Consider the following 20,340-nt stretch of genomic DNA (forward strand, 5'->3'; position numbering starts at 1 on the left):
GAAAATCTGTTGGCCTCATATGAGTATTTTGATTTCATTTGATATTATTATTATTATTATTATTATTAATTGGGTTTTATTGAGCGCAGACTACCCGGAGGCCTCGTAGCGCTGAGTGTGACTGGGGGGACAAGTGAGGGTAGTGAAATTTACGTGAAAAGGAGGGTTTTTAGTTCCTTGCGGAATTTTAGGAGATTGGGTTCGCCACGCAAGAAGACTGGCAGAGCATTCCAGGCCTTGGCCGCATTCCAAGAAAAGGAACGGCCTCCCCATCTGGCACGTTTGACTTTGTTCTCGGTGGCCAGAAAGGCTGTGCTGGAGCGCAGCGACCTGCGGGGGAGGTATGGGGTGGCCAGCGAGCAGATCATTGCTGGCGCTTCCTTCCACATAGCCCTGTGCATAAAGCACATTGATTTAAACAGTGTTCTGGCCTTGATGGGTAGCTAGTGGAGTTTTTTTAGAGCAGCAGTCCCTGAGTCCCGCCGGTTAAGGCCCAGCAGGAGGCGGGCTGCTGCATTCTGCGTGACTTGGAGCTTCTTTGTTGTAGTCGCCGGGGCCCCTAGGTACAGTGCATTCCCGTAATCTAAACGGGACAGAATAATAGCTTGCACCATGATCCTGCGGGCTTGTGGAGGGAGAAGTGGTAGTACTTTTCTAAGCATACGCATCATGCCGAAACAAGTGGCCGATACGATAGTTGCTTGATGGTTGAAATTGAGATTAGCATCAAGCCAGATGCCTAGGCTCTTTATTTGGGGTTTGGATTGAGGCTGGGTGCCCATGCATGGGGGCCAGTTCGGGAGCGGGCAGGAAATGTTTGGGTTTCCAAGAATCATAAGCTCCGTTTTATCACCATTAAGTTTCAGGTGGGAGCTGGCCATCCATTTATTCACTGCCACTAAACATTTCTCAAGACTGGGCGGGGAGGCGGTGGTTTGGTTCATGGAGACGATCAATTGAGTATCGTCAGCATATGTGACTAACTCCAGGCCAAATGAATGGACGATGTCTGCCAAAGGGAGCATATATATGTATTAAAAAGGGTGGGGCTCAGGGACGAGCCCTGAGGCACACCCTGACCAAGAGGCCATATCCTGGATTGTGTGGTACCCTCGACTACTCGGAAAGAGCGGTTTTCCAGGAAGGATTGTAACCAACGAATGGCTGTTCCTGATACTCCGATTTGCTTGAGACGGTGGATGAGGATGATGGTATTTACAGTGTCGAAAGCGGCACTCAGATCAAGCAAAATAATTGCTGTAGTGCCGCCTGCGTCCATCTGTTTCCTAGCTAGCTCAGTCACAGTCAGAAGAGCTGCTTCCGTTCCCAGCCTGGGGCGGAAACCTGCCTGAGAATCATGGAGTATATTGTTTGATTCTAGGTATTGAGTGAGAGATGTATTGATGTGTCTCTCGAGCAGTTTGCTAACCCATGGGAGCAGGGATATAGGGCGGTAGTTGGCCATGTTATCTGGATCTAGGGAGGGTTTTTTCAGGAGAGCTCGTACTTGAGCTTCCTTCCAGGCCGTAGGGACTATGCCGGTACTGATGGAGTTGTTAAGGATGTTAAGAATAACTGGCCGTATTGTATCTGTGATCTTTTTTAGGTGGCAAGGCGGTGCGGGATCACTTGGGGATCCAGATTTAACTTTCCTCATAATGTGCTCCAAAGCATCTACTCCTACTGGGGGGAACTCTTCTAGTCTGTAAGGTGTGATGCCAGGTGGCATGGTTGCTTCAAGGTCAACTATATCTGGAGCCACAAATGCTGAAGAGATTAATTGTATTTTTTTGTAAAAATATTCCGCTTGATTATTACATCGGAATTGTGCTTTGCTGGGGTCCTGGGGAGTGGATGGGGTGTCAATTAAGGATTTTGCAATTTGGAATATTTCTCTGGGACAGTTATGAGCGTTATTAATTTTGTCTTCAAAGAAGCGGGCTTTGGTTAAATCAATCTCTGCTTTGTATTCTTTTATGGCATCATGATGGTTTGTTTTGGCTGAGCTGCTGCGAGAGGCCCTCCAAGATCTTTCTAGCTTCCTACAGTGTCTTTTCATGTCTTTGAGTTTGGGAGTGTACCATGGTGATGCCTTAGATTTAGTTTTTTCCCTTAGTGTTGTTATTGGTAACACAGAGTCAAGGGCCTTGGAGATCCATTGGGAGTAATTATCATACAGTAGTGTTGGGTCATCCGTAGCTTGTGGGGTGGTGGTAAGTAACAAATTTATAAGTGATACCAGAGGAACTCTGGTGTCATCCCTTATCGGCACACACTATCTCGTGTCTCCTTGTTTGAAGAAAACACTTTCAAACCATATTCGTAGTGTATTTCACTGGGAATCACCGGCGATTCCGAAATACGAGCTCCGGACAAGACGCGAGACGCATAAACCACAGATTACCTCGACAACGTTCACTACAGGCTTTGTCAATTCCCTGATGAAGGGCATGCCACTTTAATGCCCGAAATGCATTGGATACGCTTTTTGATATTGCCTGATGTATGAATGATTACAATCACGATGAAACCTGATAAACAACAATGAAAATCATGAAATAAATGAAATACACTACGAATATGGTTTGAAAGTGTTTTCTTCAAACAAGGAGACACGAGATAGTGTGTGCCGATAAGGGATGACACCAGAGTTCCTCTGGTATCACTTATAAATTTGTTATTTAGACGTCGTGGGCCCTCGACGCCTCCTCATTGAGCACCACCAAATTGAATCGATCACAACAAAACAAAGATAAAAGAACTCAAGCAACCAAGCTGTGCATCTGCCTACACTCTATCAAGTGGTGGTAAGTAAGGCATCTGTCCACCTATCGACAGAGAGCTTAGTCCATTCTCTTCCTTGAAGCGATGTACGCGGGGGTGGTGGGACATAGGCAGTGTGTAGCCACCGTAGGGGGACCAAGTAGTGGTCAGACCATGTGAGGGCCATAGGGGTTCCTACCACTAGTCTGTGGTCGTTGCTAAACACTCCATCCAGAAGGTGTCCTTTCTCATGTGTGGGTTCGAAACCCCTCTGGGTGAGTTGGATAGCTTCTAAATTCTCTAGCAAGGCTTTAGTTGATGGATCATCTGGGTTATCCAGATGGATATTAACATCACCTAGTATGGTGAGGTGTGGGCTAATAACAGCTAAATCAGCGACTTTGAGTTGTACAGAGTCGAGAAAATCTCCCATTTGGTTTGGAGGGCGGTAGATGAGTATGCCTGAAAAGGTCGCCGTAGGAGAGAGGTCGAGGGCGAATTGCATGCTTTCGCAATTTGATATTGAGCCTGCACTGATCCTGCATTGGTAGTGATTTTTGTATAGGTATGATATTACTCTGCTTGGAATTTACAGCACAATGGGACTGTCTTGATCAACGTGAGGGCATATTACAAGATTTGTTTCACTAGCCAGAATAAAAAAGGGTGAAAGACTTAACAGACGTATGCTGGTAAAACGAGTATTCTCAAGATATAACTGTAAAATATAATTCACATACATCCCAGAATCGGTTGAAAATTACTGAATATTGCATAACAGCCTACGATAAAAAAAGAAGGTATATTCTGGGAATCATGCCAATTTCAAAATATGTTTTAGTTTACTCTTCTCTCAATGTAATCAGAAATGGAATTGCAATACAAAAATCTTAACATATAAATAACTCAAAATACATTCCAGATAATGCACAGCAATAAAAGCTCGGTATAATTGAAAGCAATTCAGGTGGCTATACAGAAATTAAAAAATGAAAAGTTTACAATATAAAAAACTGCAGTTTTATAAATCAATATTTATTCTGCCTGAAATATAGGAAACATTACTTGAAAATCCTAATCTCAAAAATGTATAAAAGCTTTAAGCTTTAAATATTAAAACTCCAAAATACTCAGCAACTTCTTGTGGAATGTAGGCAGGATCAGAAATATTGTGGAAGGTTTTCAGAGAAATAAAAATTTTAATTCTGTTTTTCTTAGCTTTCATAAAGCTTTCTCAAATTTACATTAACACAAAGTAGAATGAATCCAGGCAGAAATTCTCATTGCTTGATGAAAATGTGAAGGGGTCAAAATAGATTATGCTCTAACTTTGTCCTGAAGCTAAAGCAGTGGCCAATTCATGTTTCTTTCAATTGCACATCTTATAGAGAATCCTCCATTGGAACTCCTTTCCGCATAAGGTGTTGATTTTAAATGCTGTCATATCTGCCCATATTTATCACTGCAAAACAATGTATCTGACATAATGAGACTGTCTCATCACAAGCTTCAAGTGCTCACAAATGTTTTCAGGCTGGTAGTTCGGCTCAGATTATTTCTCTGGAGTTTAAGCCTGTAAACAGGCGAGGTCGCCCCCACACACCACTGCTTCTGCCTCGCTGCTGCCTGCCTGGCCTTGGGCTCTAGCCCTTCATTTATATTTATATTGTGCCTCTGTTTTGTTTATGTTGTCTCGCCCCCCGGACGACCCAGCCGCTGCTGAGCCGCCCTCGAACCTCCGTTTTCCCGCCGCTGACTCCCTGCGGCCCCGCTCCCCTCCTGCCCATTCGCCGCCCCGCTCCCTCCAACTAGCTGCTCCTCCCTCCCGGCTCCTTTCTTATGACGCCCACGCGAACCCGCAGCGTTCACGCGCAGCGTTCACGCGCAGCGGGCGCGCCGATTGTGCGCCGAAGGCGCGCCAAAGGCAAGCCCGTCTACGCCCGTCCGCGCCTGGACCGCGCCCAGCACCAGGACCCCTGGCCCCCACCGACGCAAGACGACCCGACAGACCTATGACGCCACCGCCCTCAACGCACTCAATGGCGGCCGGAACCCCGCCTGCTGCCGGGCCGCCCCGAAACGCTTCCATGGACCCTTCACCTGTACAACCTGCAAGTTCACCTGCCTCCGAACATGCACTGCGCCCACCAAGCCGAACCCCAGCAGCGACCTCAAGTGCATCCTGCTCAACACCCGCCCTGTCCACAGACACGCCGTCGAACTCTGGAACCTGCTCGACACTACATCACCAGACGTAGCCTTCCTCACAGAAGCATGGATGAACGCCTCCTCAGCCCCCGACATCGCCATCGCCATCCCGGATGGATACAAGATCATCGGGAGGGACCGCGTCAACCAGACTGGGGGAGGCATCGCCATAGTCCACAAGAACACCATCCGCATCACGACCGACGCCGACGACACCTTCACCGCCGTCGAACACCTCCACTTCCAGATTCACACCGACCCAAAGACGACCCTCAGAGGCACCCTCATCTACAGACCTCCGGGACCACGCACACAATTCAGCGAAGACATCACGGACTTCATCAGCCCACACGCCCTCCCCTCCGCCGACTACATCCTCCTAGGGGACCTCAACTTCCACCTGGAGACTATCAAGGACCGCAACACCGCCACCCTGCTGGAAAACCTCGCCAACCTCGGACTCAAGCAACTGGTTAACACCCCCACCCACTACGCCGGCCACATGCTTGACCCCATCTTCTCAGCCAGCAAGCACATCGCCTTCAGCCACTCCACCGGACTTCACTGGACCGACCATATCTGCGTCCACTTCAGCTTCAGAAAAACCACTACCCACCACCACCCGCAACAGGTTCCTCACAGAAGCTGGAGCAAGATCACCGCCGACCAGCTCACCACCTCCCTCAGCCAGAACCCACCTGCCAGCACACCGGACCCCAACAAAGCAGCCCGCAACTTCACACAGTGGCTGACCGCCTGCGCCGACGACCTCGCACCACTGAAGAACCCTCCCAGCAAACCTAGAAGTAAGAAGGCCCCCTGGTTCACCGACGAACTCAAGGACTCCAAGAAGACCTGCCGCACCCTTGAGAAAGCCTGGCTCCTCGACCGGACCACTGACAACATGACCGCCCTCAAACACGCGACCCGCAAGCACCACCAGCTCAACCGCACCACCAAGAAGAAATCACTGAAGGATCGACTGGACAACAACGCCCACGACAGCAAGGAACTCTTCAGCCTCGTCAAGGAGTTCTCCAACCCCAGCACCGGCAACAACGACATCACCCTGTCACAAGATCTCTGCGACTCCCTCGCCTCATTCTTCCACCGCAAGATTGCCGACATCCACAACAGCTTCGGCGCACCTTCCTCGCACCCAACCGTCGAACCAACACACGCCACCGCCACCTTCCGCACCTGGACCGCAGTGACCACCGAAGACACAGCCCCCACGATGAACACCATCCACTCCAGATCTCCGACTGACCCCTGCCCCACCACGTCTTCAACAAGGCCGACTCCACCATCGCACCCCAACTCTGAGACATCATCAACACCTCCTTCGACACCGCCACCTTCCCGGAGAGCTGGAAGCATGCCGAGTTCAGCGCCCTACTGAAGAAACCAACAGCGGACCTCACCGACCTCAAAAACTTCCGCCCCATCTCGCTCCTCCCTTTTCCTGCCAAAGTCATCGAGAAGATCACCAACAGACAGCTTGCCACCTTCCTCGAGACGAATGGATCCCTCGACCCCTCGCAGTCCGGCTTCAGAGCCAACCACAGCACCGAGACCGCCCTCATCGCAGCCACCGACGACATCTGAGCCCTTCTCGACAACGGGGAAACAGCGGCACTCATCCTCCTGGACCTCTACGCTGCGTTTGACACGGTCTGCCACCGCACCCTAGTCCAACGCCTCAGCAACACCAGCATCCAAGAGAAGGCATTGAATTGGATCATCTTGTTCCTCGCTGGAAGAACACAGAGAGACCGCCTCCCCCCGTTTCGTTCCGAGGCCACCGAAGTAATTTGCGGCGTCCCGCAAGGATCATCACTCAGCCCCACCCTCTTCAACGTCTACATGAGACCTCTCGCAGCCATCGCACGCCAACACAACCTCAACATCATCTCCTACACCGACGACACCCAGCTGATCCTCTCCCTCACCAGAGACACCAACACCTCCAGATCCAGCCTCCACGAAGGGATGAAAAACGTCGCCGAGTGGATGAAGAACAGCTGCTTGAAACTGAACTCAGACAAGACGGAAGTCCTCATCCTTGGACTATCACCCTCCGCCTGGGACGACTCCTGGTGGCCCCCAGCCCTGGGCACCGCCCCCAAGCAGACAGACCACGCACGCAACCTGGGCTTCATCCTGGACTCCTCCCTCTCGATGCCAAGACAAGTCAACGCCGTCTCCTCCTCATGCTTTCACACCCTCCGCAAGATCTTCTGATGGATCCCGATGGAAACCAGGAAGACGGTCACCCAGTCCCTCGTCACCAGCCGGCTGGACTACGGAAACACACTCTACGCCGGAACCACAGCCAAGCTACAGAAAAGACTACAACGCATCCAGAACGCCTCCGCCCGACTCATCCTGGACATCCCTCGATGCAGCCACATCTCCGGCCACATGAGGAACCTGCACTGGCTCCCCGTCAACAAGAGGATCACGTTCAGGCTCCTCACCCAAGCACACAAGTCTCTCCACGACCGCCTGACCTTCCACACGCCCACCCACCAGCTACGGTCCGCTAGCCTCGCCCTCGCCGCCATACCACGCATCCGAAGAGCCACCGCCGGAGGCAGATCCTTCTCCTACCTGGCGGCCAAGACATGGAACTCCCTCCCCATACACCTTCGGCTGACCCAGGACCACCTCGCCTTCAGGAGACAACTCAAGACCTGGCTGTTCGAGCAGTAGCGGCCCCCTCCCCCCAGGCGCCTTGAGACCCTTCCGGGTGAGTAGCGCGCTATACAAGTGTTATGATTGATTGATTGATTGATCCTTTCATTGGCTTTGAATCAAACCATGCATTGTTTTTAAATCCCTGTGCCTTGTGCACATGGCTGTTTATTTGAACAGTGTTTATGCATTGACTAAGGGCTCTATTATGAATACGGCGGTCCATAGGACCGTCGTACTCGAGTGGTGGTCCAACCACCGCCACAGTGCGGGCCCGTCCGCAGTGTTCCGAGTGTGGCTGCACGACCACCACAGGACCACTGTGAACTCTAGAGATCCAGGATCCCAGAGCAGTCGCACAGAGGTGAGAGACAGGAATATGATGGCGGTGCCACAGCAGCATTGACAAGCATATTCTGAGTTGCCTTACCGCCGCCCTTGGTGAGCCCTCCCTGATAAGGGTGGCGGAGAGGGAGCTAAGTGGCCCATAACAGAACCACTGTGACCTGGGGGCCTGGAGGTGCATGCAAGGGGCACATACTTCCCCACTGACATTGCACCCGGTTTCCTGCACAGAGAGGAATTAAAGACATTGTGCATGCCACGCCATGCAGGAATGTGCAGTCAGCACTGTGACGGCGCCTGTCAGCATGTTAGGCTCTCCGATGAACCTAACTGATCACTGCCGTCAGACTGTTGCAGCACCGCCCACCGGACCAGGAGATAACTCCCAATATGGTAGGTAGCCACACCACAGCTTTGGCAGTTCTCCAGCAGATGGCATGGTACTGGAGGACCACCAAAGCCATAATGAGGTCCTAGGATTTTGGTTTGCTAGCGCCCATCACGCTGTCTAAGATTCAGTAAACAAAGTTGCCTCACAGTACCATGCTTTTGTTTCTGTTCTCTGAGTGGTTGTGCATTCTCCCTTGCAGAGTCCAAAATTGGAACATGTATTCATGAGATCTTTAGAAAGAATCAAGGGCCATATGTAAAAAACTGTTTTGCGGTCGCAAGCGAACTGACTCGCAGAATCGCCCCATTTGCAAACGCAAAACAGTATTTTGGTATGTATGAATTCCAAATTGCAATTCGGTAACAACAGTTTGAACTGCAAATACATACTGAATCTGTATTTGGAAGGGGCATGCTTGGGACAACCCTTTCAACTACCGAATCGAAGTGGTATGTATCACTGTTTTGCAACCAAATTATGTTTGTTTAATTTCTTACCTACTAATAAAGGTAGTGGTAATCATTCGCAATTGGGAAGGTGTCCTCAAGGGATCCCTTCTCCTTTGAAAATGTGAACAAAATATTTTTTTAAGAGCAGGCAGTGGTCCCTCAGTCCACTACATACACTTAAAAATGAAACTTAAAAGTTTAATTTTCTTATTTTTTTACATGCATCCCATTTTCCTTTAAGGAAGGCAGTCTTCATATTTAACACTGTGCGCTGACTTTTTTTAAATCCAGCAGTTCATGACGAGCTCAGCTCATGATGAGCGTACGACAGGCGTAACTCATAACGAACTGAGCTCGTCATGAGCGTCGAAGGGGTTAAAAAAGGATTGCTTTATTAACCCTTTGCATGCGTGTGATGGCCGGGAGCCATCACACGCTACAGTGGGCATGTGCATGGGATGGCGCCCCACCGTTATATGCCCCAACCCATGGGGCGAGCACAGGGCTCCCCCAGTGGGCCTATCTTTAAAAAAAAACAACAGGAAAGCCAACATAAGTCCTTCTGCTGCCCCCCCAAACCCTCTATGTCATCCTTTCCTCTGATGTCTCTTTGGAGCATTCCTGCCATACAATTGCCCACTAGGGGAAAGATGTAGGTAATTCTATTTTACAGACTCATAAATACCGAATTTTACCGATTCGGTATTTATGAATCGGTAAAATAGAAGGAGGGAGATTTAGGTAATTTCGGTATTCGAATTGTCGAATCTGTAAAAATCGGTATTTACCTGTTGGACTTGGCCCTTCTGGCAGGTTCACCCCTAGACATTTTGCTTGTAATGGTGACCTGGTGATTGTGATTTTTGGGTTCTGCGCACTTTCACTGTGTCCCAGTGGAAAGTGCGTGCGCACTCTGAGTGCATGGAGTAAGGTTGGCCTGCCCTCCCATAGGAATGCATGGGGAATGTCTGTGTCCCTGGTAGTTCCTGATGCGTGAGGCATGCTTGCTCGAATTTGGTATGTGCATACTCGTGAGAGTGAATGCTTCGCAGTGATATATGTGGCATGAGTGTGTCTTGTGTACAAATGCCACTTCTAGGAGTTGGCATATTAGTGTAAAATATGCTGGCGTGTGATTGGCTGGAGCTGGCTGGTGAGCCTGGTTCCTGGAAGGCTGGATGGGTCTGCCCGGTGGTGAGTGGGAGATTAGCATGCTGATGGCTGGGGAGGATTTTACCTGTGTCCTGAATGAGGCTGGGTTTTCCCCAGATAATGCTGGCTCCGCCCCCTGGGGTGCGACTGATGACCCTAGCCCTGCCAGTGAATGAAATGGGTGGTTGAGCTATCAAGGGTACTTTAAAACCAGCTGTGACTGATTTCCCCCCACCCTGCACCTACAGACAAAGGATCTATGTGTATAAAAATGGGGCTATGTCCCCACCGAAGTTGTTCTCTTTTCTGATCCTGCCAGAGGGGGCTGTTGCTGCTGCTGGGGCCAGGAGGACCGCCACTTGGACTGTCTCCCTGCCTGGAGACCCAGTGTACTGGCTCTGGGCCCAGCCTTGCCCCCCCTGCCTGCCTCCAGCCCCTGCTGGAGCTTGTGCTGTGCCTATAGCACTGAGAGCGCTGCTCTCTGTCCTTCAGCGCTGGGGAGCGCTGAAATCCCTTGCCTAGCGCTTGAGAGCGCTTCATTTGGCTCCTAGCGCTGTGAGCGCTGTATCTTGTCCTGTGGCGCTTGGGAGCGCCTTTCCTTCGTTGTTAGCGCTGCTAGCGCTTTGTGACCGAGCCGGTGCCCACCCGGCGTTTGCTGAGTACTGCGGTGCTCGCTATTTGATTTCCGAGTGCCCACCTCGGATTATTGCTATTTTGGAGGCCGGTGCCCACCCGGCATTGCCCCGTCCCGGGATTTTAATTTATCACGAGGGAGCCCACTCCTTGGATAATGGGACCCCGCCTGCCTGTCTGAAGCGAGCCACCGCGCTGCCCGCGGCAACCCGGAAGTGCTCGTTTGCCCGGCCAATCGCTGCGCGGCCCGAGGGAGGGTGACCCGGAAGACCCGCCCCCGCAGCCGAGCAGCAAGAAGAGAAGCAGCCCGCCGTGCCCGAGACTCCCCGAGTGGAGAGGAGCCCTGCGCTGCCGGAGAGGAGAAGCCGGCCGTTTATCCTGCCTCCCGCAGCACCAGTGAAGTCCCGGTGAGTGCGGGGGCGGGTCCTTTTTGATTCTTCGAGCGGCCCCGTTGAGAGAGGGCCGCTCCAACATGCGCAGCCTTTCTTTGTGGGAGCAGAGAGGCTCTTGGGGGCAGTTGCCCTTGTTCTGAGTCCCCCGAGAGGGACTCCAACGTGCCTGCCATTGTGCTGACGAGTCCCGAGAGACTCGAGGGGCCAGGTCTTTTGTTTTTGGAGCCTGCGAGGCTCAGACCCGGCCCCATCGTTCTTTGAGCCCAGAGAGGCTCCAGTCCGCCTTTGCTTTGCGAGCCCAGAGAGGCTCGAGTGCCCATGCCCATTGATCCACATTCCTGTTGAAGAGCCTGCGAGAGGCTCAGGGCGCCAGTTCTTGTTCTAGAGCCCAGAGAGGCTCCTTGTCCACAGTTATCCACGAGCCCAGAGAGGCTAAGCAGTGCCACAGTGGTGGTTCTTGAGCCCACGAGGCTCCAACGTTGTCCTAACTTTTTCTGCACCAGTTACCCAGCACTCTGTGGGCAACTGCCACGTTTAGGCTTGTGTTCTTGGCTGCCTGCGCAGCCTGTCTAACATTGAGACTCAGGGCATTTCAGCCCTTGTGAGGCCAGTTGGCCTAGGGACAGTCACAGGTGGTGACTTATGTGAGTTGGCGCAGTTGTTCATTTACTGCACCTCTGAATGTATTGTTGATGCATCATATGTTTTCCTTCCTTACACCTCTGAATGAATGTTATTCATTGCATCATGTGTTATGTTCTTACACCCCTACAGGTATTGTGATACTTAGGTGGTTGTTTTTCTCCTAGTGCAGGTGGTGCTAGTGAGGTCCTGGTAACCTGGTTACTGGTTGTGTACTTTATGTTCTATTTTGTGCTACAGTGATTTATATTCTATGTTCTAAGTGCTAATTCTACCTAGTGCTAAGTTCTAAAAGTGCCTATTCCTGACAGTGGTCCATGTGGCCCTGTCTTGTACATATCCCTTGTAAATTCTGTCCGTGCCTGTTGGCACATTGTAAAGTGTGTGTTTTATCTAATGTGTTTTGGTGTAATACAAAGGCTATTTTTATATATATAACCTTGTGTGGAGTTTCTTTTGTGGTGGGCCTTGGGTGTTGTTGCTGGGGTGCGTGCGCAAATACTTAACTCATATCGCCTCCAAGTTTAGCCTTGCTGCTCGCGCCACGTTACCTAGAGGGTGAGCAGGGGTTATCTTGGCGTGTAACTCCCTTGCCCTGACTTAGTAGTGGTGGTCTCTGACTGACTTTGGCGCAAGCCCTGGCCAGCCAGGGATCCCATTTCTAACATTACCGAATCGGTAAATACCGTTTCGGTATTGCCCATTGATTCCTATGGGCCTTGAAGCCCATAGGAATCAATGGGCAATACCGAATCGGTATACACCGATTCGGTAAATACCGAATCCTGCAAGGGTGCAGGGGGTGTCACTTTCACACCCTCTAGCACCCCGAATAGAGGCACGTGTAACATGTGGCACACATACATGCCCTAAGGGCATGTCTGTGTGTCACATTGCACAGATGTGCATGCACACCTGGATTCGGTATTTTACCACCCAATAGGATTGGGTGGTAAAATACCGACTCTTAAGGGACTGTGGCACTCTCAGGAGTGTCACCTACATTTGGATTTACCGAATCAGTAAAAATACCGATTCGGTATTTTACAGAATCGGTAAATTTACCGAATTGGTAAATTTACCGATTCTGTAAAATAATGGCCCCTACATCTGAAAACCCAAATACCGGTCGGTAACGGCCGAATTCGGCCGTTACCGACCGGTATTTGGGCTCCTACATCTGGCCCTAGATTCCAGGTATGTTCTTTTTATTGGCATTTTGGGCAAGGCAAGGATTGCACCCCTTGAGGAGCAATTATTTTAGACGATTCTGCCCCCTTGGGGGGCAAATAGGAAGGTTTTTGTTTGTTAATTTTGTGTGCCCCTCTAGGCCAACAGGGGAGCGGCCCCTTGGGCAAGGGTTACTCCCCCTAATGGGGGTTATTATTTTATTAATTTCTGCCTCCTTTGGGGGCAGATCGGCCTTATCTTTTAGTCAATCTGCCCCCAGAAGACACTAGACACCAGAGATTTATTATTTATCATTTTCAGCGATGTCTGCGAGTGGCCCCTTGGGCAATGGTCGCTCCCCATTACTGGTGTGATTATTTTGGCCCTTGGGGGCAGATCAGCCTTATGTTTTTAAACCCATCTTCCCCCAAGGGGAGCAGAAGCCACTAGACACTGGGGATGTTGGTTGAACTAAGTTGTTTTTGCGGAATAGCACCTTTTGGGAGTACATGTTTTGCCTTTATATTTAGGGCCATCTGGTTAGTCGTTGGTCTGCAATTTGCCTAGTTTCAGGTGTTTGGTCAGATAAAGTGGTATCATAGATGCAGCATATTTAACTTATGTTTTGAGTGTGAAATTGTTTTTAGATTTGTGCACAATGTGTATTGCGTTGTCTCATGTGTCATTTTATTTGTATTTTTTAGTGGGATATTGTTAGTCCTTGCTGCGTTTGTGCATAGTAGGCGGTTATGAGTCTAGGTGTTCCTGGCAAGTGAGTGGTATTGTTTTGGAGTACATAAGTCTTTGTGATAAAGCGACATTTGGCTTATCACTTATTCTACAAAGTGTTTATTGTTGTTGACTTGTTTGTCGAGTTACCTTATTAGTAAGGATTATGGCAAGCAGCAGAATTTTTTTTTTTGATCTGCCTCTACCCATGAATATGAGACAGTGCATATGAGGCAGAGGAGGTAGCCCAAGATTCCGACAGCGAGTTTTCTGTCCACGAGGAATCATCTGATAATAAAGGAACTCTCAGTGCGGATGAAGCTACTCTCAGTGCGGATGAAGTGGCTGTTTTAGCGTAGGACACTGATGTGTCGATGGTGCAGAAAGAGGTATTTTGATTGCAGTCTGGGACTGCAAGGCTTCCCATTGGAAGTGCTGGACTCTGTGTTGATCCATACATGGTGCAGCCGGCATTGCCTTCCTTTAGTGGTAATGCAGGGAGTAGAGTGAATTGTGAATTTTTTTTGCCTATACAGTTTTTTTCAGTTGTCTATGGATGGTGTATTTTTGGCTGAGATTGTTGAGCAGACTAATTTGTATGCTGAATAGTTATGGGGCAACAGTGCCAGACATATGCCCTGCTCTAGAGCTTCCCGGTGGACTCCCACAAATCTGGATAAGATGAAGAAGTTTTTGGGTTTCACTTTTTTGATGGGCTTGATAAGGGAGCCATACTTGGCTTCATATTGGTCTACCAGTCCTTTGATGGCAACTGTCATATTTCCTGCAATTATGAGTTGTGATCATTATTTACTTTTGCTTTGGATGCTGCATTTTGTTGATAATACTTCGGCGTTGCCACAGGATCACCCTGACTGTGACCGCCTTTTTAAGATTCAGTGTGTCCTTGACTACTTTGTAGATCAATTTTCAGAGATCTATACTCCAGGCAAAGAAATAGCTGTTGATGAGTCTTTGGTCCTGTTCAAGGTCCATTTGGTTTTTAGGCAGTACATTTCTAGCAAGAAGGCACATTATGTAATTAAGATGTTTATGTTGTATGAGAGTAGGACAGGATATGTCTATAATTTTACATGCATACATCGATAGGGATTCCACTATTGTCCCCTGGGCTGTCCGTCCACGTTAGGAGTTTCAGAGAAAATTGTGTGGGAACTTGTTAGAGGACTTTTTAACAAAGGTCACCATTTTTACCTAAATATCTTCTACTCTGCTGTGCAATTGTTAAAGGAATTGTTCAAAGCAAACACTCTTGCTTGTGGCACGAACCGCCCTAACTGTAAAGGTTACCTAAAAGAGCTTGTTTGCAAAGAGCTTCACAGGGGACAGTACAGTGCCTTGCATAGTGATGAATTGTTGGCTGTGAAATGTGTGGACAGGAGGGATGTCTACATGCTGACTACCATCCATTATGAAAGTGCTTCACCTGTGGCTGTTTTGGTTCAGTTTAGTAAGTGCGTAAACCTATGTGCATAGTAGACTACAATAAGTCCATTGGTGGTGTATATTGAGTAGATCATACGTTGGAACCTTACATTTCTGTTCGTAAGTCTTACATTTGGTATAAGAAGATGGCCATCCACTCTTCAATTTAGCAATTGTTAAGGCTTTTGTTGTGTTCAAGGAGTGTCCTCCAGCATCAAGAATGACTTTTGTTGAGTTTTAGGAGTCTGTGATAGGCAGCCTTGTAGTAGTGGAAGAGGCAAGTGTTCCTAGATTTGGAGTGGAGGAGGATGTGGATAGATTGAAAGATCAACACTTTCCTGATTTAATTCCTCCCACACCAAAAAAAACAATCCCTGTAAGAGATGTAGTGTCTAATTGCGAAGAGGTATGCAGAAGGGAGTCGTATGTACTGTGCTGATTCTCCTCCTGAACCTGGGCTGTCTGTACCCACATGTTTCAGACTGTATCACACTCAAAAGATTTTGGGAGCAACTGTGAGTCTAATAGTGAACTGCCTGAACTGTTTTGTTTTTATATTTATAGTTGTGTTTCACAGTTGGCATTCTCTGCGAACTTCACGGTGCTGGGAGACTTGAATCTCCATTTAGACAACACTGAGGATATAGAAATAGTGAGTTTCGTAGCCGAACTTAGTGAACTGCCTGGACTGTTTTGTTTTATATTTATAGTTGTGTTTCACAGTTGGCAATAGGGAGGCCCCTGCAGATACGGTGAACTTACTTGCAGCAAACTCTGCTAACTTCATGGTGCTGGGAGACTTGAATCTCCATTTAGACTACACCGAGGATATAGATATAGCGAGTTTCGTAGCAGACCTTGCAGCATGCCAACTGCTGCAGTTGGTCATAGGTGCTACACATACTGCTGGCCATTTATTAGACCCGGTCTTTACCAATATATCCCATATCATCATGCATGCGCCTGTCAGGATGAGTTGGACGGACCGATTTTGGGTCTCCATGTCTCTGTATGGAGTCACTCCTGCCCAGCCTAAGGGTCGGCTGACTTTTCTAAAATGACCCTGGTATAAACTAGACTGGGATCAATTTGAGGCGGCCTCCTGGCCAAGTGCCCCTATCTGCCGGAGGACATCAATGAGGCATACAGGCTATTTTCTGAATGGATCAGGCAACTATTAGACAGCCTTATTCCTATGAAATGGTCAGCTAGCCGTGAATCCAAAACAAGACCCTGGTACAACACAGACCTAGCTGCTATGCGTAAGGGTTGTAAGAAGCTAGAGTGGATTTGGAGAAGGGATTTCTGTCCGCTAGCTAAGACTTTCTATAGGGCAGCAATCAAAAAATATCATAGAGCCATCTACCGGGCACGAGCGGCTTTCCTCTTCAATCAAATCCGCGAAAGCACCAATCCCGCTAAGAGTGTGGAATGACAGTACACAATGCCGCCATTTTAAGGGAGAGACGGACCAATGGCACCATTGCGGCGAATAAGGTCAGAATAGAGGCGCTCGCCCACTTCTATAGCAGTCGTGCGGATCAGCGCACTAACACACAGCGGTGTGCTCATTGCAAGGCAGTGCGCTGAGTGAGTGAGGGAAAGAAAACCACGGCGTGCGGTATAGGTGCGAAGCGAGTGGAAGAAAGACAGCGAGTGTGGTGCGGCACACAGCGCACCGCTCACACAATGCCGCTGTATCTCACGCACGCTAGGGGAAAAAGGCTGCTGGGGAGTACAAGAGCACAAGAGACTCCCACAGGCAAACCCACAGTACCTACCAGGGCAGATGCAGTGCTGTGTCTGGCTCGGAAGCCCGACTGAGAGACTTTGAGACAAATTGAGGCTTCTACAAATTTGGATTGATGTTTGTTATTATGCTTTTCCTAAAGCTTGCTCTGAAGGGGGAGCTGAGAATTGAGGCAATACTTGGTTACATCATCTATAGGAGCCTTAATATTTTTCCAGATGGGAATGATCTGCGCTGCTTCCCATTCTATTTTGAAGGGTCGGCTGCGTACTTTGGGAAGATTCAGCGCTCTATTGTCCCTTCAGACAATGTGTTCACAGAGGGGGTGATTGGGGGTTTTAAGCTGAATTACTGTGGATTACTCGCTTACTTTCTGATGTGCCTTCTGTGGTGCTTCTACACCCCACCCATCCATGTTTTTTTTTTTTTTTTTTCTTTTTTTTTGTCCTCATTTGCCACTTAATCGATCCAGGGGCCTTCCTCCGCGGGACCCAGTAGCCTTTATAAGGTACCGTCAATTTTCCCTGGAAGGCGGTCTGGTGTCAAAGCTGAGAAATATAGCCCCACACGATCTAGCTCCAATATCCACCCAAAATGGGCTGATCGTCCAATTTAACTATGGCATGGGGCGCCTCCCGTTGGACATGGAGACAGAGGCTTAATCATTGGACCCGGGGGAAAAAAAAAAAAAAAAAAAAACACCCCGGGGTCCTAACTGTTCCGACTCCACTCAATTAAGAAGTTCCAAAATCTCACAGTACGGGGGCTACATGTTCTGGCCAAATCTGTTTTTGATGTGATGTAAAGTGAAGACAACCACTCTGCATGGGTTGGTGGGTTGATGTTGACCCAATTTTTGCATATTTGTCTTCTAGCTAATAATATGGCGTAGTATAGGAACTCTCTTTCTAATCCTTTGATATTGTCACTCAGTCCAAATATTACCAAGGACCATGAGAGGGGGACAGAGATTTTGAGGATTGAATCCAGCGATGTCTTTACTTCCTGCCAGAAAATAGTAACATTCGGGCATTCCCAGAACATATGTAGATCTGAGGCAGCTGGCAGGGAACATTTACTGCAGCATTTCCCCGGTTGAAACTTAGAAAGCCTTTTGGGGGAATAGTATGCCCGATGTAATGTAAACAATTGATTGCGCCTCAGCCAGGCTGGTTTTATAATCTTATAAAGAAGCGTAAAGGACTCAATCCATTTCCCTTCTGCTTGGGGTTCACCCTCTCCACCCCATAGCTTTGTCGGAAGATTAAGCTCATCCTCTTTTTCTTCCAAGATACTCCAATAATGTGCAGCAACCTCCTTTCCGTTGTGTGATTTTTCCATTAGATTCTTCTCTAATAAACTGTCTCCTCCAAATTTGGTATTTTTAGTTGTTTGAAAACGAAGCCAGCTTAAAAGCTGACTATAGACAAACCAAGCTAATGGTGAGGTTGCCTTGTCTGAGAATATTTCCCAATCAATAAGAGAGCCATCTTCTACTAATTCTCCCCATCTTGTAATTCCTGCTTCTTGTAGGACTGTTTTTATTGTCTGTATGGAATTCGATGAAAGCCCAGGAAAGTCCCATATCGGTGCATAGTCAGAGAAATATGCTATCCCCGCCTTCGATTTAATTTGAGACCATTCTTTTATGGAGCAGTATAGTGTCTTCAATCTAACTTTTTTAAAGAACCTCTGATGCCCGAATTTAAATAGAAATCCGTCCGATGGAAGGTCTGAACCCAATAGCATGGCTTTGAACAAGTAACCGTTAGAGTTGTCTAATGGGGACTTTAATAGCATCCTGGAATGGGTCAGATGAAAGGCCCACGCATAGTATTCCAGATCTGGCAGAGCAAGGCCTCCTTTTTCCCTTCTCCTTCTCAGTTTCTTCCACGCCAACCTGGATGATTTGTAACACCAAACAAATGAATTTATGTTTTGTTGGGATGTTTTTAATTTGTTCGTGTCAAATAATAAAGGAATTGTATTGAAGAGAAAAGTGTATTTCGGGAGGATAGACATTTTTACTAAGCTAGTCCTTCCATAGATGGTGAGAGGTAAAAATGACCAGGACTTCATTAATATTTTCGCTTCGTGTGAAACGCGGTCTAGATTGTTCTGAGCCAACACGTTAGGATCTTTGGTGATTCTTATACCCAGGTAGCGCATTGAAGATTTTAAGGGAAGCTGAATATTGTCGATGTTCCAAGCCATTATCTCCGTCTTCCCTGCGTTAATTTCATAGCCTGAGTGTTTCCCAAATTCCTCTGCGCTATGGATTACCCTAGGGAAGGCCCGTGTCGGGTCTGTAGTGTAAATAAGAATGTCATCAGCATACATCCCGACTTTCTTTTCCCACCCTGAGAATGAAAAGGGAGGGATATTAGGATTTTCTCGTATAGAGTGAGCAAAAGGTTCCAGATAAATGTTAAATAGTAGGGGGGAAAGAGGGCACCCCTGTCTCGTTCCTCTTGAAATTTGGAAGGGATTTGTGCATGTTCCGTTTATTATCAAACTTGCCTTAGGGTTTTTGTACAATAGGCCTATCGTTCTACGGAATTTAGGTCCTATTTTAAACTTTGCCATAGCGGCATGTAAGTAGGACCAGTTTACTCTATCGAATGCTTTTGTTGCATCGAGAGTCATAATTGCAAGAGGTAAAGCAAATGTTGAGGCAATGTCTATGGCTCCAACTAGATCGTATGTTAAGTTGGCAAGTTGTCGGCCTCTTATAAACCCCTTTTGGTCCTGATGTATGATACCTCCAATCTCGCTACCTAAACGAGCGGCCAAAATTGACGAAAAGATCTTATAGTCGTTGTTTAGGAGCGAGATTGGACGATATGAACCACAGTCTGTTGGATCTTTATCTGGTTTTAGGATTAAGGCAATATTTGCTTCTCCCCAGGATCTAGGTGGTGTCTCTCCTTTTAATAATATATCATTAAATAGATTTGTCATTATCGGGGTAAGTGTGGAGTTAAGGACCCGATATACTTCACCCGGGATCCCATCCGGTCCTGTGGCTTTTCCCTGTTTTAACTTCTTAATGGTATTTTCAACTTCCCCCTGGGTTATCTCCCTGTCTAGATTCTCGCTCTGTTGCTCTTTTAGCTCGGGAAGATCTAACTTTTCCAGCCAATTATTTCTTTCCTCGATGTTATCAGTATTATCAATTATTTCATCAGTATAAATTTTTTGAAAGACGGTGCTAAAGGCTTCACCAATCGCTATATCAGTTTTTCTGGTATTTAATTCTCCACCCACTCTAATTTCTTTTATGTGTTTCCTAACCTGTTCAGCTTTTATTTTCCAGGCTAATATCTTTCCTGCTGACTCACCGTATTCAAAGTGGGAGAGTTTACTAGCCTGCCAACGTTTATTAATTCTCTCCTGTAATAATGTGTCTAATTTGTCCTTTAGCTCTTTTTTCTTATCTGAGTTGGTGTAAGGTACTTGATCTATTAAATCCAGTTTTGTCAGATCTTGCTCTATCGACCTTAATTCCTCTCTATACTTCTTTTTCCTGTAAGAAGCCCTATTAGTAATGCATCCCCTTATATATGCTTTCCA

At 47.9% G+C, this 20,340-nt stretch overlaps 1 protein-coding gene across 1 annotated transcript in view; it reads right to left on the bottom strand.

Annotated features, from left to right (window-relative positions):
* LOC147701198 (B-cell receptor CD22-like) overlaps nt 1-20,340 on the bottom strand; it is a 324,178-nt gene that overhangs the window by 81,860 nt on the left and 221,978 nt on the right. The gene's annotated exons all lie outside the window — the stretch shown is intronic.

Source organism: Lissotriton vulgaris, chromosome 7 (genome assembly GCF_964263255.1).
Source record: "Lissotriton vulgaris chromosome 7, aLisVul1.2, whole genome shotgun sequence".
In the NCBI taxonomy this organism is placed as follows: Eukaryota; Metazoa; Chordata; class Amphibia; order Caudata; family Salamandridae; genus Lissotriton; species Lissotriton vulgaris.